At 41.4% G+C, this 25458-nt stretch overlaps 1 long non-coding RNA gene across 1 annotated transcript in view; it reads right to left on the reverse strand.

Annotated features, from left to right (window-relative positions):
* Window positions 1–25458, reverse strand: part of LOC119928058 — a 158376-nt gene that overhangs the window by 77867 nt on the left and 55051 nt on the right. Inside the window, exon 4 of the long non-coding RNA XR_005451067.1 lies at window positions 8455–8521. This is a non-coding gene — a long non-coding RNA (uncharacterized LOC119928058). The remainder of the gene's footprint in view (window positions 1–8454; window positions 8522–25458) is intronic.

The raw sequence follows: 25458 nt of genomic DNA on the forward strand, positions 1-25458 counted from the left end.
AATTGAGTGCCTTCTTTGTGCAGTGTACTATACTGAGCAATTGGAAGAGCACAATATATACTTGGTACATATCTGTAATTTATTTATTTGTTTTAATGCCTGTCTTCCCCTCTAGACTGTAAAGTCATTGTGGGCAGTGTGCATTATTATTATATTGTACTCTCCCAAGTGTTAAGCGCAGTGCTACATACACAGTAAGCACTCAATAAATATGATTGAATGAATACAATACAGTTAGTAGACCTGAGTCCTCTCCTGAAGCATTTTACAGTTTAAGGGAGGAGACCCTAAGATAAATAACAGGTAAGGAAAGAAATGGAGTATAAAGATGTATACATAGTGCTGTGGAGGAAAGAATAGGGTGAGTACTTAGTGGGAGGGACAAAGTGTATGAGAGATAATAGAGAAGGAAATAGGATTGAGGGGATAAGTTTGTAGTCAGGGAATGCTTCCTTGAAGAAGTATGATTTTACCAGGGCTTTGAAGATTTGGAGAGAGCTGGTTTGTCAGATATTTATGGGGAAGGAGGAGTTCCAGGCCAGAAGGAGGGTGTGAGCTAGTCATTGATGGTGAGGAAGATGAGAGACTAGATTGGTGAGTGGAAACAGCATGGTCTAGTGGAAAGAGCACAGGCCTGGGACTCAGAGGACCTGGGTTCTAATCCCAGCTCCACTGCTTGTCTGCTGTGTGACCTTGGGCAAGTCACTTCTCTGTGCCTCAGTTACCTCATCTGTAAAATGAGTATTAAGACTATGAGTTTTTGCGGGACAGGGGCTGTGTTCAACCCAATTATCTTATATTTACCCCAGGGACTAGTACAGTGCCTGGCACATAGTAAATACATAACCAATACCACAATTATTATTATTATTATTAGAGGAGTGAAGTGTATTGGCTTGGTTGTAGTGAGGATAATTAAATAGGAGAGGGCTGAATGAGTGCCTTGAATCTGATAGTGTGGAGATACTGATGGATACAGGGAAGGATGGGTGACTATTGAGTCACTTGAGGAGTTGGGAGAACATGTGAAGAATACTTTTTAAAATATCCAGACTGTAGAATGAAATATGAACTGGAGAGGAGAGAGGATGGAGACAGGGAAGGCAGGAAAGAGGCTGTGCTGTAGTCATGTGGAATATGAAAAGCGCTTGAATCTGTGGAGTAGCAGTTAGGATGGAGAGATAGTAGCAAATTCAGGGAAGGGTGTGGGAACTAGAATCACAAAGATTTAGTGACTGAGTACACAGTTTTAAAGAGGAAGATAAGTCAAGAATAATGCCAAAGTTGTGTGGGCTTGTGAAATAGGATGGGAGTTTTGCCAAAAGTGATGGGAATGTCAGGAGGAAGAGAGTATTTAGAAAGGAAAATGAAAAGTTCCACTCTGAACGTGTTGAGGTTAAGGTGATGATGTGATATTCAGGTAGGCGATTAAATATTGGAATATGTCCTAGAAAAGGTTGAAAAATCTCTTGCTCTAAAAGTCTTTGTAAACCGAGTAAATATTTATTTGGAGGCATTCAAACAGGATGATGGCCTAAATGACAGATTAATTTACTTCCAGACTTTTGTGTCAATAAATTCTACCATCTTAATTGCAGATGATTAGCTACATTATCCAGAAAATAAGGTACCCCTAATTGCTCCTTTTCATTCTTTCAGTACTATTTATTGAACACCCACTGTGTGCAGAATATTGTACTGTATCCTGGCTCCGCCACTGTATGCTGTGTGACTTTGGGCAAGTCACTTAACTTCTCTGTGCCTCAGTTGCCTCATCTGTAAATTGGGGATTAAGACTGTGAGCCCCAAGTGGACAACCTGATTACCTTGTATCTACTCCGGCGCTTAGAACAGTTCTTGGCACATAGTAATTGCTTAACAAATACCATCATCACCATTAGGTGTGTAAAGTGAAAGTATGACATGATTCACGCCCTCAAGGATCTTTCACTCTAATTCCATTTAGACTATACACTGCTGTTGCACTCTTGAGTTTATAAGGGCCTACGTAAGCTTGGTAAAGGGCAGGTGATAAAAAGTAAGCATAGGAACTGTAACTACAGCAAGATGTGTCTCCTTGCTGTGAGCCAATTAAGAAAAAGCAGATGCCATTTCAATTAACAATGTCAATCATAAAGGGAAAGAGGCGAACAAGAGGATAGATCATTCACTCATCATATGTTTGCAGGTAGCGTTTTGACATACTCAGAATGTAATTACTAGATCACCTGATGTACAGTTCTAAAGTCTGGGCATAATGCTCATTAGACAAAATCCTGACCTTCAGACCAGATGCTTAATTACCTGAAATTCCACTGGGTTCTTGTGTTCCATTAATTGACTGCTCAATAGAAAGGAGACAGTTTAACACAGTGGTCAAAGAAACCACAATAATAATATATAATAATGTTGGTGTTTGTTAAGCACTTACTATGTGCCAAGCACTGATCTAAGTGCTGCGGTAGATACAAGGTAATCAGGTTGTCCCACATGGGGCTTTCAGTTTTAATCCCCATTTTACAGATGAGGCCACTGAGGCCCAGAGAAGTTAAGTGACTTGCCCAAAGTCACACAGTTGACAAGTAGCAGAGCTGGGATTAGAACGCATGACCTCTGGCTCCCAAGCCTGGGATCTTTCCACTAAGCCGTATTGCTTCTGTATATATGTATATATGTTTGTACATATTTATTACTCTATTTATTTATTTATTTTACTTGTACATATCTATTCTATTTATTTTATTTTGTTAATATGTTTGGTTTTGTTCTCTGTCTCCCCCTTCTAGACTGTGAGCCCACTGTTGGGTAGGGACTGTATATGTTGCCAACTTGTACTTCCCAAGCGCTTAGTACAGTGCTCTGCACACAGTAAGCGCTCAATAAATATGATTGATTGATTGATTGCTTCTCCTACAAGGCTGTATGCTCCAACCTAGATTACAAGCTCCTTTTTAAGATACTAATTAAGCACTTACTATGTACCAGGCACTGTAGTAAACTCTGGGATAGATACAAACAAATCAGGTTGGCACAGTCCATGTCTCACATGAGGCATCATCATCATCACCCTCCTCCTCAATACTTATTTAGTGCCCACTGTGGACTGCATACTTTTCTAGGTTGCTCTGAATTTACACTAGAAATATGAGATGTGACACCCATGATAAAATTTCAGGCTTCCTGCCTGCTACCACCATTAAAACCTGCAGGTTGACTGTAAGCTCTTTTTTAATTCCACTGTAGCTAGCTCTTAGATAAAATTAATCCCTCAAGGAGGGAAAAGCACATGCAGAGATGTGTGACAGTGTACCTGAAGACATATTATCAATCAATCAATCAATCAATCAATCGTATTTATTGAGCGCTTACTATGTGCAGAGCACTGTACTAAGCGCTTGGGAAGTACAAATTGGCAACACATAGAGACAGTCCCTACCCAACAGTGGGCTCACAGTCTAAAAGGGGGAGACAGAGAACAGAACCAAACATACCAACAAAATAAAATAAATAGGATAGAAATGTACAAGTAAAATAAATAAATAAATAAATAAATAGAGTAATAAATATGTACAACCATATATACATATATACAGGTGCTGTGGGGAAGGGAAGGAGGTAAGATGGGGGGATGGAGAGGGGGACGAGGGGGAGAGGAAGGAAGGGGCTCAGTCTGGGAAGGCCTCCTGGAGGAGGTGAGCTCTCAGCAGGGCCTTGAAGGGAGGAAGAGAGCTAGGTTGGCGGAGGGGCAGAGGGAGGGCATTCCAGGCCCGGGGGATGACGTGGGCCAGGGGTCGACGGCGGGACAGGCGAGAACGAGGTACGGTGAGGAGATTAGCGGCAGAGGAGCGGAGGGTGCGGGGTGGGCTGGAGAAGGAGAGAAGGGAGGTGAGGTAGGAGGGGGGCGAGGTGATGGACAGCCTTGAAGCCCAGGGTGAGGAGTTTCTGCCTGATGCGCAGATTGATTGGTAGCCACTGGAGATTTTTGAGGAGGGGAGTAATATGCCCAGAGCGTTTCTGGACAAAGATAATCCAGGCAGCAGCATGAAGTATGGATTGAAGTGGAGAGAGACACGAGGATGGGAGATCAGAGAGAAGGCTGATGCAGTAGTCCAGACGGGATAGGATGAGCGCTTGAATGAGCAGGGTAGCGGTTTGGATGGAGAGGAAAGGGCGGATCTTGGCAATGGCTGAACTATAATATGACCCTACTTAGTAGTGGGTCAAACAGTTTCTAGCAAGGGAACACTCGATCAATCAGTAGTATTTTTTTAAAAAAATTATGACATTTTTTAAGCACTTAGTATGTGCCAGGCACTGTACTAAGAGCTGGGGTGGATATAGCAAATCCGGTTGGACACAGTCCCCTGTCCCACATGGGGCTCACGGTCTTAATCCCCATTTTGCAGATGAGATCACTTAGGCACAGAGAAATGAAGTGACTTGTCCAGGTCACCCAGCAGAAAAGTGGAGGAGCCAAGATTAGAACCCATGACCTTCTGACTCCAAAGCCCGTGTTCTATCTTCTATGCCATGCTGCTTTCCATTTAGTGAGCACTTACTCTAAGGAAAGGAGTGTACTAAGCTCCTGAGAGAGTAAGTATGATTAATAGATGTGATGCCTGGCTCTGTCATTAGTCTGCTTTGTGTCCTTGGACTAGTCATTTTGCTTCTCTGTGCCTCAGTTCCCTCATCTCCAGAATGCAGATTCAATACCTGTTCTCCTTCCTACGTTGAATGTGAGCCCCACCTCAGTCCTGGCTATCTTGTATTTACCCCAGCCCTTAGTGCAGTGCTTAGCCCAGAGTGAGCACTTAAAAAACACAATTACGTTAGTAATTATTATACCCGTCCTCAGGAGTTTACAATCTAATGGGAGAGACAAGCACTAAAGAATGAAAGATTTTTAAGGCGTATTTTTATGGTATTTCTTAAGCACTAATTACATGCCAGGCAGTGTACTGAGCTCTGGGGTAGTTACAAGCTAATCATGCTGAACACATGTCCCACCTGGTACTCACAGAGATTAACGTTTTGGAGGAGGTGTGATTTCAGAAGGGCTTTGAAGATGGGGAGAGCAGTGGCCTGTCAGACGTGAAGGGGAAGGATGTTCTTACACTAAACTGTAAGCAGGGATCAGGTTTACCAATTTTATTATATTCTCTCCAGTCAATCAATCACATTTATTGAGTACTTATTATGTGCATAACACTGTGTACTAAGTGTCTGGGAAAGTGCAATACAATAGAGTTGGTAGACACAATCCCTGCCCACAAGGAACTTACTCTCTACAGAGAGACAAAGAGGAAATAGTAGCAAATAAGGAAATGTACATAAGTGCTCCGGCCTTATAAAGGTACACATCCAACTACATAGTTGACACGAAGGGGCAGTTGTATAGGGGAAATGACAACTTAGTTGGGCAAGGCCTGATTTTCAGAGCGTTTTGAAGGTGGGGAGAGTGGTGGTCTGTCAGATATGAAGCGAGTATCAGGGGTAGCTCTGAGCCCTAAGGAGGATATGGGCAAGGGGTTGGTGGTGGGGTAGAAGTACAGAGTGTATGGATTGGGTTGTAGTAGGATAAAGTAGGAGAGGGAGAGATCATTTGAATGCCTTAAAGCCAATGGTAAGGTGTTTTTGTTTAATGCAGAGGTGGATGGGCAACCACTGGAGTTTTTGAGGATTAAGGAAACATGGATGAGACTACTTTTCAGGAAAATGATCCAGGTAGCAAAGTGAAGTATGGACTAAAAAGTGGAGAGACAAAAGGCAGGGAGTTGTGCGAGGAAGCTGATGTAGTAGGGCGGGAAAAGACAAATTCTTAGAGAATCATGGGAATAGTTTGGATGGAGAGGAAAGTGTGGATTCTAAAAAATATTGTGAAGGTAGAAATGACAGAATTGGTAAGAAATAGTATATGTAAGCACCCTCTAGACTGTAATCTGGTGTGGACAGGGAACATGTCTTCCAACTGTATTATATCTAACTCTCCCAAGAACTTAGTACAGTGCTCTGCACACAGTAAACATTCAATAAACTGATGATGAATGACAGAGCTGAATCGAGGATATTGGCTGGGTTACTATGGCTTGTGAGACAGGGAGGATTATGGTGCTGCCTAGAGTGATGGGAAAGTTGGGGGATGATAGGGTTTGGATGGAAAAATGAGGAGGTCTGTTTTTGATATGTTAAGTGTCAGTTTGAGGTGTTCTTGGAAAATCCAAGTAAACGTGCCCTGAAGGCAGGAGGAAATAGACTACAGAGAAGAAAAGAGGTTATGGGTAGAGAGATAGATTTGGGAATCATCTAATGTTAGTTTGAAACCTTGGGAGCCAAATGAGTTCTCCAAGGGAACGGGTGGAGATGGAGAATGGAAAGGGACCCAAAACTGAACATCGAGGGATCCCCCCATTTGGAGGGTGGAAGGCAGAGGAGGAGCTTGTAAGCTCGTTATGGGCAGGTAATATGACTACCCATTGTATTATATGGATATATCATACTCTTCCAAGCATTCACTCAGATTGCTCCATCCTACCTCACTTCACTAATCTCCTACGCAGCCCAGCCTGCAAACTCCCCTCCTTTAGTACCAGTTTACTTACTGTACCCCGATCTCATCTGCCTCACTCCCAACCCCTTTCCCATGTCCTCCCCCTGGCCTGGAACTCCCTTCGCCTCAGTACATGACAGACCACTGCCCTCTCCACCTTCAAATAATTTTTAAGGTCACATATTCTCCAAGAGTCTTTCCCCAATTAGGCCCTCTTTTCCTCTTCTCTCTACATCATCTATGCACTTGAATAGACTGTGAGCCCATTGTTGGGTAGGGACCATCTCTATATGTTGCCAACTTGTACTTCCCAAGTGCTTAGTACAGTGCTCTGCACACAGTAAGCGCTCAATAGATACAATTGAGTGAATGAATCTGTGACCTTTAGACATCTGATATTCATCCTGACCCCAACCCCACAGCACTTATGTACATATCATTAAATTATATACAATAAAATATTCACATTAATCACTGCACATAGTAAGCACTCAATAAATACGATTGATATTGATTGAGTAAGCCTAAAAATGAGACTGAGAAGGAACAGGTGAAGTCAAGGTTAGATAATGTTTCCAAGCATTTGTAGAGTGCTCAGCACACGGTAGGCTCATAAAGAAATACTTTTGATTGATTGATTCCAGGAAAGAGTGAGCAAGAGTGTGGCAGGAGGAGAGGTGAGTGTGAATCACAGTGAGTAGGTGGGCTTGTGAGGAGAAAGGTGTGCAAACTGGGTTTTTGTGAAAGAATTGGGGATGAATATGGCAGAGAGAGCTGATTGAGAGTTGATTGAAGTTGATGGTGAGAAGTTTTTGCTTGATGCAGAGAGGAATGGTTAACCATTGGAGGTTTTTGAAAAATATGAAGATATGCATGGAACCCATGGACCATTTATGAGACACTCCAAACCTGCTGCTCAAGTCACAGCCACAGTCACAATCTATGCAAACACTGACACAAAATGCAAAACTTGTCCTCCTGATTATAGAAAGAAAATGAAGATAATTAGCTGGCAAGAAACCATTGTAAGAACAAATGGAAATGATTATCATTTTAATTTGCATATGTTTAAGTGAGGCAATGCCTGCAATAATTCAAAAAATGAGATTTTTCTCTTTTCTCCTCTCCCAAATACATCTTTTTTTTCATATTTTTGAAAAAAAAATGAGGATGAGACTACTTCAGGCTGAACCTGGAGATAGATTTGGAAATCCGTGTCTAACAAAGTCATTCAATAAAAGGTAGGGCTGTGATACCACCGTGTATAGATATCTGTAATCATATATGTCAATATGGAAGCTCGGGACAGAGATTACCTGTCCAGTCTATCACTCTATTGACCAAAATAGCTTTCCTGTGTAAGGGTATACCTAGAGCAGTGGACACTTTGGCCTTATGATTAAAGGATATCTGGGCAAAGCTTCCAAGGGAGCATTTGTTCAAATATATTCTTCAGTAGCTGGCCGAGGGGCACTGTGAGTAGGAGCTTGATAAGATGAGTTGGGCAGGTAAAATCTTCGTGCTTGCAAGTAAAGCTGGTTAGGCAGTTAATCAAAATGAGCCCAGTTCTTGTGGAACTCCATATGCACAGTAGGTTATGCATCAATAAATCAATCAATGGTATTTATTGAGGGCTTACTTTGTGCAAAGCACTGTTACTAAGTGCTTGGGAGAATGCAATAATAATTAGAGTTGGTAGAAATGTTCCCAGTCCACAATGAGCACACTGTCTACACATATATTTGTCCTCCTCTTCAAAACAGGTATGCTGCTGATTTGGTACAATTCTGAGCAAATGCTCTTACATTCTGCAATTTATCACCTAAGGCCTTTTTGGCCAGCAAATCAAGTTAAATACCTAAAACCGATGTCAAGTAGAACAAAGACTCCTTTACTGCAACACTCACAATTGTTTTGAGTTGGGTTCCTGGATGGTTGAAAAATGTTCAGTGAATTGAAGATTCAGATTTAATCCTGATGAAACAAGAGAGTGAAAGCTTGGTTGAAAGAACAATTAAAGAAAAGATTTCAATCATAGAGCTTGCTGTTCTTAGATTATTATTGAATCATTCATTTAATTTGCCATTTAAAATTGCAATTTGCATTCAATTTACTGCTATAAGGCAAAATATTAAAGCCATCAGTTAGTTTCAGCCTTAACCAGAAATTCAATATTTTTCCCACTGATAATATTCTTCCTGTCGTTAGTTTGGCACAATTTACTTAGCCACCTTTTAGACTTTTGTTTTTTTCTAATTGCTCAGAGGGCAGCTGAGGCCACATATTTTAACTCAGCATCCAGAAAGGCTATTTGGATGTGTTTCTTTTGGACTAGAATTATATGAAGGGTAGGAGGAGGGGAGGAAAAGCAGAAGGAAATAGAATTGGAAGGTTCTTCCCTTAAGGAAAAGGACTCGAGACACATACACACTCTAAACATAGATAACTGTAGATCTATACATTAGTCAATCAATTAGTGCTAGTTACTGACCATGTACTGTGTGCACCGCACTATACTAAATGTTTGGGAGAGTACAAAAGACTTGGTAGACACAATTCCTGCCTTCAGGGAGTTTACAGTCTTATACAGGTTTGTATTTTCCAAAGAGAGGTTGTCGATGTTCCTCTTGACCGTACGTTTGTTGTGATGCCATTGATTAATTGCTTGATTGATGGTGAGTTCTGTACTCTTTGTGCTAGTTTGGCAGAATGGTCTGCATAGAAATTCTGTATAGGGTGGGAAAAGGGGAGAAGAGACTGGGAAAGAAAATGGGCTTGAGGAGGCCTGTCCTCTCAAAGTCCTATTCCCCTGAAGCCTGGTTCACGTGAAATTTTCTTTCTGACCTGCCATCCTGAATGTCTTTCCAGTGTGTTCCAAGGAAGTAGGCTGACCTGTCAACTAAGTACAGAGGAACAGTTCAGTTAGCCTTTGGAAGAATAGAGGCTTTATGGGGTTTGTCTCTTCAATATTCAAGATACATTACAGTCAATCACCAAGGTGAATTTTGCTACAGTAGTAACAGTTTCACAAGTAGCTTTGAGTATTGGAGAAGTGTGATCTAATCTTGGCTTCATTTGGAAAAATGTTGCTATTTCTACTTTGGTAAGTCAAACGGTAGTAGTTATTGACCACTTAGTCTGGGCAGATCTCTGTACAACGTAAAATAGGATAATACCCAACTCAGTAGGATGCCTGAGACCAATATACCTAATGTAGTTGAAGAGCTTTTCTCCACAGTACTGACACACTTGGTTGAGATCTGTCAGTAGTGCCATTTCTAAACATGAAGGGCATAATTTATAAATTAAATACATTCATCCAGGAAAGAATTTTGAGCTCTTTTGAAGGAGACTATTTTATAAATCCAAATTATTTTTAAAATTTGAATGCATCAGTGTAATTCAAGAAGGACAAATTATTCTCTTGTAGAGTTTGCTGTCTGCACCTGAATTTTGCAGCTGTTTTTCAGGAACTCTAATTGTATGCACGGGCATTCAAATAAATGGATAACTGAACCAAACTCTACTTGGGAATCTATTTGGTGTGTTATTTGCATAGCAATTAGATAATCCTCTCCCCAAAACAGTCCAGTGGGTATTTCAAGTTGAGCGAGTGTTTGTGTGCTGTTGAAGAACAAGTTTCTTGTATAGCTCTCTAACATGGATCCTAGAGGACCGTAGTTCTTTTAAGAACTCTTTTTGGAATGGAAAGAGCAGGGAGAAAAGCAACAATTTCAACATAAGGAGAATGCAAAATTTTCTAGGTTTTATGGAGAATAGCTGAAGGATGGCTAGAGCAGAGACTAAATAATAATAATAAGACAAAGTAGGGTTACTCCTAATTCATTAGAGCAGTGCTCTGAGCCTGCAGCCTCAGGGCTCACAGTGGGAACTTGCTGGATGGAACCAGCAGTATGGTGCAATTGGAGAAGCAACATGGCCTAGTGGAAGGAACATAGGCCTCGGAGTTAGAAGGTCCTGGGTTCTAATTCTGACTCGGCCCCTTGTCTGTTGCGTAACCTTGGGCAAGTCACTTCACTTCTCAATGCCTCAGTCCTTCTTTTGGAAAGTGGGGATTAAGACCATGAACCCCATGTGGGAGAGGGACTGTGTCCAACCCAATTTTCTTGTATTCACCCCAGTACTTTGTACAGCAGAGAAGCAGTGTGGCTCAGTGGAAAGAGCACGGGCTTTGGAGTCAGAGGTCAGGGGTTCAAATCTCGGCTCTGCCAATGGTCAGCTGTGTGACTTTGGGCAAGTCACTTAACTTCTCTGTGCCTCAGTGACCTCATCTGTAAAATGGGGATTAAGACTGTGAGCCCCCCGTGGGACAACCTGATCACCTTGTAACCTCCCCAGTGCTTAGAACAGTGCTTTGCACATAGTAAGCGCTTTATAAATACCATTATTATTATTATCACAGTGCAGTGCACGTATTAAGCACTTAACAAATACCATCATTATTACTATCAGCAGTGTGGACCACATGGGGCTGACAGGGTCCCAGTAATTCCTTTATACACCATGTCACCCTCCAAACTTAGTGCCATACCAGGGCCACTCCCTCCTAAATAGCCCAGAGAATGTCTTTTGTCTCAGAATCAGGTAGAAGAGCAGAAATGTAGCAGCCATAATGGAACTCAAATTCTCCTTCCTGACCTCTTTAGTTGAGTACTGGGTAGTGATTAGAACTGATACGAGGTCAAATACTGCTTCACTAAAATCTCCAGGGAGTTTGGGATGCAGCTGAGCTTCAGATAAAACCTGACTGAAAGAGCATATCTAAGGAGAGAGGGGGCAGAGAGAAGGAGAAAAGGAATTCAGTCAAAGGAAGAAAGTGGAGAACACACTGCAGCAAACAGATACATGATACATTTGCCACTTTTTATGGTATTTGATGAGCACTTACTATGTGCCAGACACTGTACTAAGGGTAGATACAAGCTAATTGGTCTGCTAATCCGCTTGCTAATCTGACTTTTGTGACAAATGCTTCTGGGAAATTTTTATTGTTGGGATTCCTCCAATTAAAACATTCGTTTATAATCTGCCTCTACCACCCATCTTCTGGTTCCCCCAGCAGGATCTAATTGCTGGGCAAATAATAATAATAATAATAATGGTATTTGGTAAGCACTTACTATTAGCCAGGCAGTGTAATAAGCACTAGTGCGGATAAAAGCAAATTGGGTTGAACACAGCCCCTGTCCCACACAGGGCTCACAGTCTTATTCCCCATTTTACAGATGAGGTAACTGAGGCCCAGAGAAGTGAAGTGACTTGCCTAAGGTCACACAGTACACAAGTAATGGAGCCGGGATTAGAACCCATGACCTTCTGACTCTCAGGCCTTTGCTCTATCCACTAAGCCATGCTGCTTCCCTAAAAATTTCCCTGCAAATCTACCAGTTGAGTGCACGCCATGCCCAACCTAGATCACATTGGTAGGAAAATCTGCCTGTTGAGTCTCCAGTGACACAAGCCCCTCTGGTAGGGTTATGGTGTGGGGTATATGGGGACACCTATTTCTGTCACCCAGCTGTCCTTGGTACCTCTTTTTCTCATGTCTACTCTCACAGAGGGTCACTCCAAATCCCCAGGACCCACAAATTCCCCAGGAAATGTCTGACTGCCGCTGTTTCTTATAGCTACAGCACGAGTCTGAGCTGAGCCACACTTATTTAGAACCCAGGAATCCCCTGTGAAATGCCAGCTGGGCTGGCTGGCTGCCCTTGGGAATTTTTTTTCCTTACTAGAGAGCTGTGGGGAGAAGCCAGCAGTCTGGGACCCAGCTCCAGGAAAATGGATGGACCCTATTCCCACAAAAACTGGGAGTAAATGGATGGTCTCCAAATCATCATCAATCATATTTATTGAGCGCTTGCTGTGTGCAGAGCACTGTACTAAGCGCTTGGGAAGTACAAGTTGGCAACATATACAGACAGTCCCTACCCAACAGTGGGCTAGTACAATGCTCTGCACACATTAAGCACTCAATAAATACTATTGATTGACTGAATTCCCCAAACAGGAGGATCTCTGTCTGTATAGTCAAAACCTAGGAAGCTTCTGTTTTCATTCATTCAATCATTCAATCGTATTTATTGAGCGCTTACTGTGTGCAGAGCACTGTACTAAGGGCTTGGGAAGTACAAGATGGCAACATATAGAGACGGTCCCTACCCAACAGCGGGCTCACAGTCTAGAAGGGGGAGACAGACAACAAAACAAAACATATTATAACTAGACTAGTAAATATGTACTAGTAAAATAAATAGAGTAATAAATATGTACAAACATATATATAGGTGCTGTGGGGAGGGGAAGGAGGTAAGGTGGGGGGAGGGGGAGGAGGGAGAGAGGAAGGAGGGGGCTCAGTCTGGGAAGGCCTCCTGGAGGAGGTGAGCTCTCAGTAGGGCTTTGAAGGGAAGAAGAGAGCTAGCTTGGCGGATGTGCGGAGGGAGGGCATTCCAGGCCAGGGGGAGGATGTGGGCCGGGGTCGACGGTGGGACAGGTGAGAAAGAGGCACAGTGAGGGCACAGTTTTCACTAATGAAAACTGTAGTGGGAGGAATATCCTTGAAATATGCTAGATACGCCACCTAAGCTCTATTAGGTAATTCCAGGGCTGTGTCTTTCCAAGGAGCTCACAAACTCCATTGGAGCATGTGCAAATAATTGCATATATCTTTGCCTCCACTTACTTTACATCTTGAACCACTTTGTCACTGCTATTATTGAGAAGCACCATGGCCTAATGGCAAGAGGGCAGGCTTGGGAGTCAGAGGATGTGGGTTCTAATCCCGGCTCCACCACTTTGCTGCGTGACACTGGGTAAGTAACTTCACTTATCTATGCCTGTTACCTCATCTCTCAAATGGGGAGCAAGACTATGAGCCCCACGTGTGACAACCCGATTATCCCAGGGTTTAGAACAGTGCTTGGCACATAGTAAGTGCTTAACAAATAACATAATTATTATTACTAAAGAGTAATTTTTTTTCGTTATGTGCCTGCTGACACATTCTGTATGCTAGGGAATCACTGTCCAATGATGCACAGAAAGACAAGGAAGTTCAAAATCAACCTCCCCAGTCTCTAGACTGTAAAATCATCTCTAGACTGTAAGCTCAGTGTGGGCATAGACTGTGTCTACCAACGCTGTTATGTCATTCTCCCGAACTCCCCCAAGTGCACACAATAATACATATCATAATACATATAGCAGACTAACAGGTTAACAGTATGTTCTAATTGAAACAGCATACAAATATTGATATCAGAAACATGAATTCTAGTCTTAACTCTGCCCCTGGCTTGTTATTGACTCTAGATAGGTAACTTACTTTCTGTACCTCCGCTGTCTCATTTGTAAAATGGGGATAATAATGTCTGTCTTTTCTTATCTCACAGGGATTTTTTAATGGTCTTTGTTAAGCGCTTTCTATGTGTCAAACACTGTTCTAAACAAGGGGTAAATGCTAGTTAATTAGGTCGGACAAGTCCCTGTCCTGCATGGGTCTTATAGTCTAAGTGGGAGGGAGAACAGATATTTTAATCCCCATTTTACAATAAGGCAACTAAAGCACAGAGAAGTTAAGTGACTTGACTAAGGTCACACAGGAAGCAGTTGGCAGAGCAGGGATTAGAACACAAGTCCTCTGATTCTCAGGCCTATGCTCTTTCCACTAGCCCATGCTGCTAATGTGGAAAAATAAAAGCATAGTAAAAATCCAAATGTATTTTACTACCAGAGAAGCAGAAGCAGCATGGCTCAGTGGAAAGAGCACAGGCTTGGGAGTCAGAGGTCATGGGTTCTAATCCCAGCTCCACCACTTATCAGCTGTGTGACTTTGGGCAAGTCACTTAACTTCTCTGGGCCTCAGTTCCCTCATCAGGAAAATGGGGATTAAGATTGTGAGCCCCATGTGGGACAACCTGATTACCTTGTATCTCCCCCAGCGCTTAGAACAGTGTTTGGCACATAGTAAGCGCTCAACAAATATCAAAATTATTATTATTATTATTACCAAAAACAGTGTGGCAACACCATAGAATTAGGTTTCAGACTAGGTTAAAGGCCTACTATTCATTCATTCATTCAATCGTATTTACTGAGAGCTTACTGTTTGGAAGTCACTGTACTAAGAGCTTGGGAGAGTACAATACAACAATAAACAGACACATTCCTGCTCACAGTCTAGACCTTTCTTTGCCTACATAGGAATAGCTATTTAAGAGCCACACACAGGGCTTCAGTTATTCTGTGGTTGATTTGCAGATATATCTCCAGTAAAATCGAAGTAGCATTCTAGGAAATCCTCATGTTATCCAAAGATTATATTGTGTCAACAACTGTTTCAGTGGAGAAGCAGCATAGTTTAGCGGAAAGACCATGGGCTTGGTAGTCAGAGGACATGGGTTCTAATCCCTGCTCCACCACTTGTATGCTGAGAGACCTTGGGTAAGCCACTTAACTTCTCTGTGCCTCAGTGTCCTCACCTGTAAAATGGGGATTAAGACTGTGGGCCCCTCACGGAACAACCTGATTACCTTGTATCTACCCCAGCACTTAGAACAGTGCTTGGCACATAGTAAATGCTTAACAGATGCCATTATTACTATTATTATTATTTTGATGAAGAGAGTTCAGAAACAATTGGAATAGTACAGACTGGGTGAAATTTAAGATTTTGGAGGCTCTGAAATAGTCAAATCTGAAACGAACTTTTAATACTTGTTTCTCTGAAATTTTGCTGACAGAGGAGGCCTTCCCAGACTGAGCCCCCTCCTTCCTCTCCCCCACTCCCCCTCTCCATCCCTCCTGCCTTACCTCCTTCCCCTCCCCACAGCACCTGTACATATGTATATATGTTTGTACATATTTATTACTCTATTTATTTATTTTACTTGTATGTGTTTATTCTATTTATTTTATTTGGTTTATATGTTTTGTTTTGTTGTCTGTCTCCCCCTTCTAGACTGTGAGTCCGCTGTTGGATAGGGACCATCTCTATATGTTGCAAACTTGTACTTCCCAAGTGCTTAGTACAGTGCTCTGCACACAGTAAGCACTCAATGAATACAATTGAATGAATGAATGAATGAACATTTCAGGGATCATTAGCACCTTCCAGGGAGCTAATTTAAAAAGCTTTAAAGCATTTTTCAGTAAATACTGAAATTTAAGTAGGTAAAATTGTTTCCCTTTGTAATGCTAATGAAGGATTTATAACAAGGTCTCCACACTATCTAGTATTGGCTTGGAACAATTTCTGATAGAGCCCCATCCCTTTATAACATTTTCATAGCTGCATTATGCTCTGATTTTCTAAGACGTTTTATCCAAATTGTATGACAATATTCTTTATAGGAGAAATGACTGTACAGAGTTTATGAAATTGTTCTATTTGGAGATTGGATTGTCCATCTCCATTAGCAAATGCCCACAGTAGTTGAAGATTCAATGATATGTCAAACCTCAGTTCAAATTTACAAATGTCATCTTCACAAGAAATGGTTCCATGAGTGTAGAAGAGGAGACATTCAGAATCTTTTAATCACTGTATTTTAGAGATGTATACTTTTGCAGAATTTGCAATCCTGTGGGTGAAACAGGAACATAGAAACTGCAAAATTGGGGTAATCGCTAACATAGACCAGTTACCCTTGAAAAGCACTTTTAAGCAATTCGTAAGGCAAAATGTGTGCAATGGCAAATTTATCTCACAGACCAAATAGATCTGACATTGCCTTTCTGGGGAAGTGGCATGGATTATCTCCTCATTTCTGTGAAATCAGTAGCTCATTCTCCAGGGACAAAACTGAATAAGGAACTCCTGCTTGTGTAACTTCTGCCATATAGTAATTGACTTCTGATTATTGTTCAAAGGGAGACTTGGCTGAAGCGAGGTAGTAAGTACGTGGCTTGTCTCCTTTCCCATCTCTCACCAGCAATGTATGGAGGGAGGCAATAATAATAATAATAATAATTATGGTTTTTGTTAACTGCTTACTATGTTCCAGGCACTGTACTAAGCACTGTGGTGGATGCAAGCAAATCAGGTTGGACACAGTCCCTGTCCTACATGGGGCTCACAGTTCCAAATTCCCATTTTACAGATGAGGTAACTGAGGCCCAGCGAAGTGAAGTGACTTGACCAAGGTCACACAGCAGACAAGTGGCAGAGCTGGGATTAGAACGGACTCCCAGTCTCTTCCTCTATCCACTATGCCATGCTGCTTCTCTAATGCAAGGGATGCAACGCACACTTTGTTCCACTGATGCTAACCTTCTCACTATACCTCGATCTCACCTATCTTTCCACCGACTTCTCGTGCTCATCCTACCTCTGGCCTGGAATGCCCTCCCTCCTCATATCAGACAGATAATTGCTCTCCCGCACTTCAAAGCCTTATTGAAGGCCCATCTCCTCCAGGAAGCCTTGCCTGACTGAGATCTCCTCTCCTCTTCTCCCACTCCCTTCTGTGCCGCTCATATTAGCTCCTTTATTTATCCTCCCTGCCTTCCTCACAAAACATATGTATATATCTGTATATATTTGTAATTTATATATTTGTTTATTATAGCAATGTCTGTGCCCCCGCCCTCTAGACTGTGAACTCATTGTGGGCAGGGAATGTGTCTCATGTTATACTGTATTCTCCCAAGCACTTAGAGGCAGTGTGGCTTAGTGGAAAGAGTGAGGGCTTGGGAGTCAGAGGTCATGGGTTCTAATCCAGCCTCCGCCATATGTCTGCTGTGTGACCTTGGGCAAGTCACTTAACTTCTCTGTGCCTCAGTTCCCTCATCTGAAAAATGGGTATTAAGACTGTGAGCCCCATATGGGACAACCTGATTGCCTTGTATATGCCCCAGAGCTTAGAACAGTGCTTAGCACAGAGTAAGTGCTTAACAAATCATCATTATTATCAATCGTATTTATTGAGTGCTTACTATGTGCAGAGCACTGTACTAAGCGCTTGGGAAGTACAACAAATGCCATTATTATTATTATTAATATTATTATTATTATTATTAGAGTGTTTTGCACACAGTAAATACTCAATAAATGCAATTGAATGATGAATGAATGCAGTTAGCTGAAAAATACTTACATTTCCCTTTGCTCCTGGTTTTGATGTTCCTTGTAAAGCAAACCTCTGGTATTCCAGCTGGTACAGTATATTCTGAAGCTTGTCACCATAGTTGGACTTTTTTTTAAAGTGGTATTTGTTAAGCGCTTACTGGTGCCAGTTACTGTACTAAGCACTGGTGTAGATGCAAGGTTGGACACAGTCTATGTCCCATATTTATTACTCTATTTATTTATTTATTTATTTATTTTACTTGTACATATCTATCCTATTTATTTTATTTTGTTAGTATGTTTGGTTTTGTTCTCTGTCTCCCCCTTTTAGACTGTGAGCCCACTGTTGGGTAGGGACTGTCTCTATATGTTGCCAATTTGTACTTCCCAAGCGCTTAGTACAGTGCTCTGCACATAGTAAGCGCTCAATAAATACGATTGATGATGATATGGGGCTCCCAGTCTTAATACCCATTTTACGGGCGAGGTAAACTGAAGTACAGAGAAGGTAAGTGACTTGCCCAAGGTCACAGAACAGGTAAGTGGCAGGCCGGAATTTGAACTCAGGTCATGTTGACTTCCATCCCAACCATGCTGGACTTCCTCCCTGACCCCCATGTTTTCTGTTTCTCCCTACTCCAATCCATAGTTCACTCTCCTGCCTCGATCAATATTCTAAAAATGTGTTCAGTCCACATATCCCTATTCCTCTAAAACACCCAATGGTTGCCATGTATGTGTGTGTATGTGTATACACAGAGAGCAGTGTGGGCTACTGGAAAGAGCACAGGCCTGGGGGAGAGAGAAGACCTGGGTTCTAATCCTGGCTCTGCCACATGTCCACGCCAAGCTAGCTCTCTTCCTCCCTTCAAGGCCCTACTGAGAGCTCACCTCCTCCAGGAGGCCTTCCCAGACTGAGTCCCTTCCTTCCTCTCCCCCTCGTCCCCCTTTCCATCCCCCCCCATCTTACCTCCTTCCCTTCCCCACAGCACCTGTGTATATGTATATATGTTTGTACATATTTATTACTCTATTTATTTATTTTACTTGTACATATCTATTCTATTTATTTTATTTTGTTGCTATGTTTGGTTTTGCTCTCTGTCTCCCCCTTTTAGACTGTGAGCCCACTATTGGGTAGGGACTGTCTCTATATGTTGCCAACTTGTACTTCCCAAGCGCTTAGTACAGTGCTCTGCACACAGTAAGCATTCAATAAATACGATTGATTGATTGATTGATTGTAATCTTAGACAACTCACTTAAGTTCCCTGTTCCTTAGCTATCCCTTCTGCAAAATTGGGATTGAGACAGTGAGCCCCACATGTGATAGGGACTGTGTCCAATCGGATTTGCTTGCATCCACTCCAGGCACTGTACTAAGTGCTGGGGTAGATACAAGCAAATTGAGTTGGACACAGTCCCTGTTCCACATGGGGCTCACAGTCTCAATTCCCATTTTACAGATAAGGTAATTGAGGCACAGAGATGTGAAGTGATTTGCCCAAGGTCACACAGCAGTCAAGCAGCAGAGTCAGAATTAGAATTCATGATCTTTCATTCATTCAGGCAGTCATATTTATTTATTGAGTGCTTACTGTGTGCAGAGCACTGTAATAAAAACTTGGGAAGTACAATTTGGCAACAAATAGGGACAATCCCTTCCCAAGCCAATGATCTATCCACTGTGCAATGCTGCTTCTCCCTAGTGGATAGAGCTTGAGCCTGGGAGTCAGAAGTGCTTAACAAATATTATTATTGTTATTATTATTCTTAGGTCATGCTAACTTGACCACGATCACACACCACAGGATGGAGTTGGAGCTGGCTATAGAACCCAGTTATCCTCCCTCCCAGGCCTCTGCTCTTTTTGCTAGAACATGCTGCTATGTGGATGAATACCAAAGCCACCTCTTTAGCCTAGACTCTCTTTCCTGCTCTAAACTCTTGTGTTTCCTCTTGTCTCCAAGACAGTTCCCCATGGATTTCCCTCTGGTGAGCCTCTCAAACTCAAACTGAACTTCCCATATTATTTTCTAAACCAACTCCTCTCCATTTTCCCATCTCTGTCAACAAGACTACCATCCTCCCAACACCAGGATCTTTCTTCACTCCTCACTGTCTTTATGTTCTCATAGTCAATCTACGGCTAAATACCGCCAATTTTTCTGGTGAGACCCGGACAATTCCCAGGTCTCCCCTGTCCTCTCAACCTTGGACTGTGAAGCCCAGGTGGAACATGGACCCTGTTTGTTTGGATTAAATTGTATCTGCCCTACTGTTTAGCACAGGTGCTTGGCACATAGTAAGCGTTCTGTAAATATCATACCTATTATAACCCAAGCAGTCATTTACCCTCTTCTAATCCCAGAGGACACCAACCAACTGGTGGTATATTCCCCTTTGGAAAATGGTAGGATCAGAGAGAGCCCCATTCCTAAACAGCCTTTTAATAAGGAGAATTTTAAGGAGAATTAATTGATTGGTAAATGACACATTGAGCCACTGCTGTGTTCAGAGCATCGTACTGGAACGTGAAGAAGTGTGGTCTTGTGGAGATCACGGGCCTGAGAGTCAGTGGACCTGGGTTCTAATTCCATCTCTGCTGCTTGTCTGCTGTATGACTTTGGGCAAGTCATTTCTAGACTGTGAGCCCGCTGTTGTTTAGGAACCGTCTCTATATGTTGCCAATTTGTACTTCCCAAGCGTTTAGTACAGTCCAGCTCTGCTGCTTGTCTGCTGTGTGACTTTGGGCAAGTCATTTCTAGATTGTGAGCCGGCTGTTAGGTAGGGGCCATCTCTATATGTTGCCAACTTGTACTTCCCAAGCGCTTAGTACAATGCTCTGCACACAGTAAGTGCTCAATAAATACGATTGAATGAATGAATGAATTAATTACTGTATCAGTCTTCTCACTGGTCCCCCAGACTCTAGAATTTCCCTTCCTTTAATCCTGATCCATGATGTTGCCAGTGTTATCATCCAGTGTTATTATTAGAAAAGCACCATGGCTTAGTGGGTAGAACAAGGGCCTTGGAGTCAGAAAAACCTAAGTTCTAATCTTGGCTCAGCCACTTGTCTGCTGCGTGACCTCGGGCAAGTCACTTCCTTCTCTGGGCCTCAGTTACCTCGTCTGTAAAATTGGGGATTAAGAGTATAAACCCCATGTGGGACAGGGATTGTGTGCAACCTAATTAACTTTTGTGTTTCAGGGCTTAGAAGAGTACTTGGCACATAGTAAGTGGTTGTAATAATAATTATTATTTATCATCCTGACTGTCATCCAGAATTTGTCTTTGTTTTTGTTATTATTAAGTGCTGTTGAGTCATTTCCAATACAGAGTGCCTCCATGGATATACTTTCTTCATAACATCCTGTCCTCTGCCATAATCCACAATCTTTTTAATGGTTCTTCCGTTACCATTCTTATGGTCTCTATCCACCTAGCTGCTGGTCTGCCTCTTCCACATTTTCCCTGGACTTTTCCTAGTATTAGTGTCTTTACACCTCTTCAAAAGCTTCCAGAGTCTACCCATCTTCCTCTTCATCTAGAACAAACTTCTTGTCATCGATTTCAATGCTCTCACCACCCTTACTATCTTATATATACCACTTTTCATATGCTATTTTCCAAGACAACTTTTGGTTCTTTACAAGCAAACCTACTAACTCTACCTTGCTCCCGACTCTCCTGCCTCTGATCCTTCACTCATGATGTTCCGTGGCCTGAAACACTCCCCTGCCCCAAATCTGATGGATAGCTCTTTCCATCTTGCAAATCCTCCCAAAACACCCTCCTCTAGAAAGCCTTCATGGATTAGTTCCCAAATCCTCATATTATTTCTATTTACCAACAACCACTGGTCCTTATGTATTTATAACCATCCTCAGCAATTATAATAATAATAAATATATTATTTATATATAATATATATCTCAATATATAATAATATATAATATCGGAGAAATTATATGACATGTAAGGTGAAAAAAAGTGGAAAAAAAACGAAAAAAAATTTTTTTGAAAAAAAAAACGAGAAAAATTGAAAAAAAAAAGCTGAAAAAAGTGAAAAATTCTTATGTAAACTGCCTTTTTGTTTGGTGGGGGCATATAGGGATTAACTCTAGGCATGGAGATCCCAAATGGAAATGGAAATGAGAAGCAGCGTGGCTCAGTGGAAAGAGCCCGGGCTTTGGAGTCCAAGGTCATGGGTTCGAATGCCGCTCCGCCACGTGTCTCCTGTGTGACCTGGGGCAAGTCACAACTTCTCTGAGCTTGTTACCTCATCTGTAAAATGGGGATTATGACTGTGAGCCCCACGTGGGACAACTTGGTGACCTTGTATTCCCCCCAGCGCTTAGAACAGTGCTCTGCACAAAGTAAGCGCTTAACAAATGCCATCATTATTATTATTATCATGCAAACATACATATTTCCTTGTTTATTCAGCTATTTCATCCTGAAATATTCATTTGCACTACGAGGTATTTTATTGTTCTTCCTTGTGCTCCCACTATTTGTAAATAATACCCGTCTGTTCCCTCATGAGACACAGTATGGCCTAATGGATAGCGCCTGGGCCTGGCAGTCAAAAGGAACTTGGTTCTAATCCCAGCTCAGCCATTTGTTGGCTGTGTGACTTTTGTCAAGTCACTTAACTTCTCTGTGCCTCAGTAACCTCATTTGTAAAATGGGGGTTAAGAATTTGAGTCCCATGTGGGACATGGACTGTGTCCAACATGATTATTCTTGTATGTACCCCAGTGCTTAGTGCAGTGCCACACATATAGTAAGCATTTAACAAATACCATTAAAAAAAAGAAGGGAAAGGAACATATTTTTCCTTGTACTGTACTTTCCCAAGAACTTAGTTCACTCCCCTTCACTAATCAGGTGCTTAAAAAATACCATCACTTATATAAACCAAGGAGGCATCTAGTTTTGAGGCCAACTTAGTTAACTATGTCCCCAGGAAAAACACCACCAGTTCATGTGATTTAATTGTTGAATTTCAGTAGAGCCTTTCACGGAATAAAGCTATATTAAAATCATTTAATAGTAATGATAAACATCAGTCATATTCATTCTAAAAATGAACTGAAAATCCTGGATTTATGATCTGTCCATCACTAAATTTTCTATAATAGAAAACACATAAACCTTTCCCTCTCCAAGAGTTATGGCAGAGTATTCTAGAATTTTAAAAATATCTCCTAAGATTCTGGAGAGCATAGTGCTAAATCACCATCCTTGTTAAGGTGATACAGATTCAAATAAAAAAAAAAAAAACAGGTGGCAGGAAGGGTATAAGAGCTGATAGTCAGATTGCCTGCCCTCCAGGAGCTTACAGTCTAGAGGGCGAGAAAGGCCATAAAATAAACTATGGATATGTGTGTAAGTATTGTGGGGCTGAGGGTGGGGTGAATATCAAGTTATCAAGTGCTTAAAGGGTACAAATCCCAGTGCAGAGCCACACAGAAGGTACAGGGAATAGGGGATAATAGGGCTTAGTCCAGAGCTTAACTTCCTCCTCAAGACTGTAAACTCCTTTTTGTCAGGGAATTTGTCTACCAAATGTGTGGTATGGAAATGTGTCTACCAAATGTGTGGAATGTGTGATTGTAGTCTCCCAACTGCTTAGTACAGTGCTGTGCACAGAGTAAGTGCTCAATAAATACTATTGATTAATTAGATGATTCCCATATTTCACTGAAAACTATAAAATCCCATCTTTGTAACCACCTGTTGCAATGTTAGTGATTTTAACCTACACTCCATCAATTACAACAGCAGAACATCAGCTTCTCTTTGGGGAAAAAAATGTAGGTAAAATGTACACAAAATCCTAGGAAAAATGATTTGGCCTTCTGATGAAACCTACTCCTTTTGAAAAATGTTATGTTCTATATATTCATGAGACAATCTAGTGGATAGAACAAGGACCTGAAGTCAGAAGGACCTGGGTTTGAAACCTAGCTCCTCCACGTGTCTGCTGTGTGACTTTGGGCAAGTCACTTAACTTCTCTGTGCTCACATCTGCAAAATAGGAATTAGAATTGTGAGTCCTATGTGGGACATGGACTGTATCCAACCTAATTAGTTTGTATATGCCCCAGTGCTTAGTACAATGCCTGGCACAAAGTAAAAATTTAATAAATACTATTAAAAAATGTCCTGGACCTCTAGATTGTAAACTCGTTGTGGTCAGGGAACATGTCTACCACCTCTGTTATACCGTACTCTCCCAAAATCTAAAGTGCTCTGCATACAGTAGGTGCTCAATAAATACATTGCTGGATTGATTGATCAATCAATTGACACTACAACATTTTCCTTTTCACACCTCTTTAGGTAGATTAATTGGGAGCTCTACAGTAGTGCTGGGACTAGATGAGACATTCTTTGCCTCTTTCTTGCAAAACTCTTCAGTGAATTAGATATATGTGGGTGAAGAAAGTACTTTTCTGCTGATGAGTAAATGTGTACGTAAACAATTATTGAATGTCAAGATGCTTATTTGGAATGTGTCAGAAAGAGAACTCTCCCCCTTCCCTCTGATTCCCTAAGGGTCATTATGTTTTCTGGTCATCCGTATCTGTAATTGAGTTTTATTTTCAGAATATCTGGCCACATATTTTGTTGTTAAAATCATTCACCAAACAAGTTTAGTCCTGCTAAGGATTTCTTTCTGTGACAAAGCTACAGTCAGTACAACAGGATAGCTCTATTTGGGCTCAACCCCACCGTACTTATTTACTTAACTTTAAATTATACATTATAAATTATTTATTCATATTAATACCCGTCTCCCCCTCTAGATTGTAAGATCATTGTGGGCAGGGAATGTGATGGCAACTCTGTTGTATTTTACTCTCCTAAGTGCTTAGTACAGTGCTTTGCACATAGTAAGTGGTCAATAAATACAAGTGATTGTTTGAATGAGTCCAATACTCATGCAAAACCTCCCATTACTGATAGAATTAAATGTCTTCCAAGTGAAGCAGTCCATGTAGTACAAATAAAATAGGTGAAAACATTCAATTTGGGTCAAATTTAGCAAAAGTACCAATACATAGAAATACATTTATTTTTCTTTAAAGAGGAGCCATTTCTCCCAGAAGTCAATCCATTTTATAGTATCCCTTGGGAAGCAATTTGGCTAACACCTGTGTAAAACAGAGGTGAGAAAATCTTTTAAAATAGGCCATTCCAATTATCCTTTTGTTAAGCCAATGCTAATGGTAGCAAAAATGCAAATATATTGCAAATGGGGAGGAACTGAATTTAATCTTTCATGATTGAAGGATTTATACGGAGTGTAGGTCATTTATATCAGGAAACCAGATCATGAATCCTGCTGGTGATCCTACAAGGAGACAGCTTTCAAAATAGCTTATTATTTGAATGTGTTCAAACTGCACTCTCCCAAGCACTTTAGTACAATGCTTGGCACAAAGTAACTGCTCAATAAATAAGAGTAATTGATTGACTGATTGACTAACATTCAGTTCTAAAGAACTATTTACAAATGAGAGAGTGTAATTTCCTGCAGGATTAGCAGCCTTCCAAAGCATGTGTTGAAATTTTCCCTAATAAAAAAGCATTGTATTTTATTTTCTCTCTCTCAACCTAAATGAGCACCTTTCTCATTCACTTTCCACATCGTAGTCCCCTTACCACCACCACCCAAAATCACGGTCCACAGACATTCAGTTCATTTCCCATAATTTTGTGGCCTGTGCCGGAAACATAACAATAGCAGTTTCTGATTCAGCTCTGCAATGTGTATGAAAAACATTCAGATAATGGGGACGTTGGT

This window comes from Tachyglossus aculeatus, chromosome 1 (genome assembly GCF_015852505.1).
Source record: "Tachyglossus aculeatus isolate mTacAcu1 chromosome 1, mTacAcu1.pri, whole genome shotgun sequence".
Lineage (NCBI taxonomy): Eukaryota > Metazoa > Chordata > Mammalia > Monotremata > Tachyglossidae > Tachyglossus > Tachyglossus aculeatus.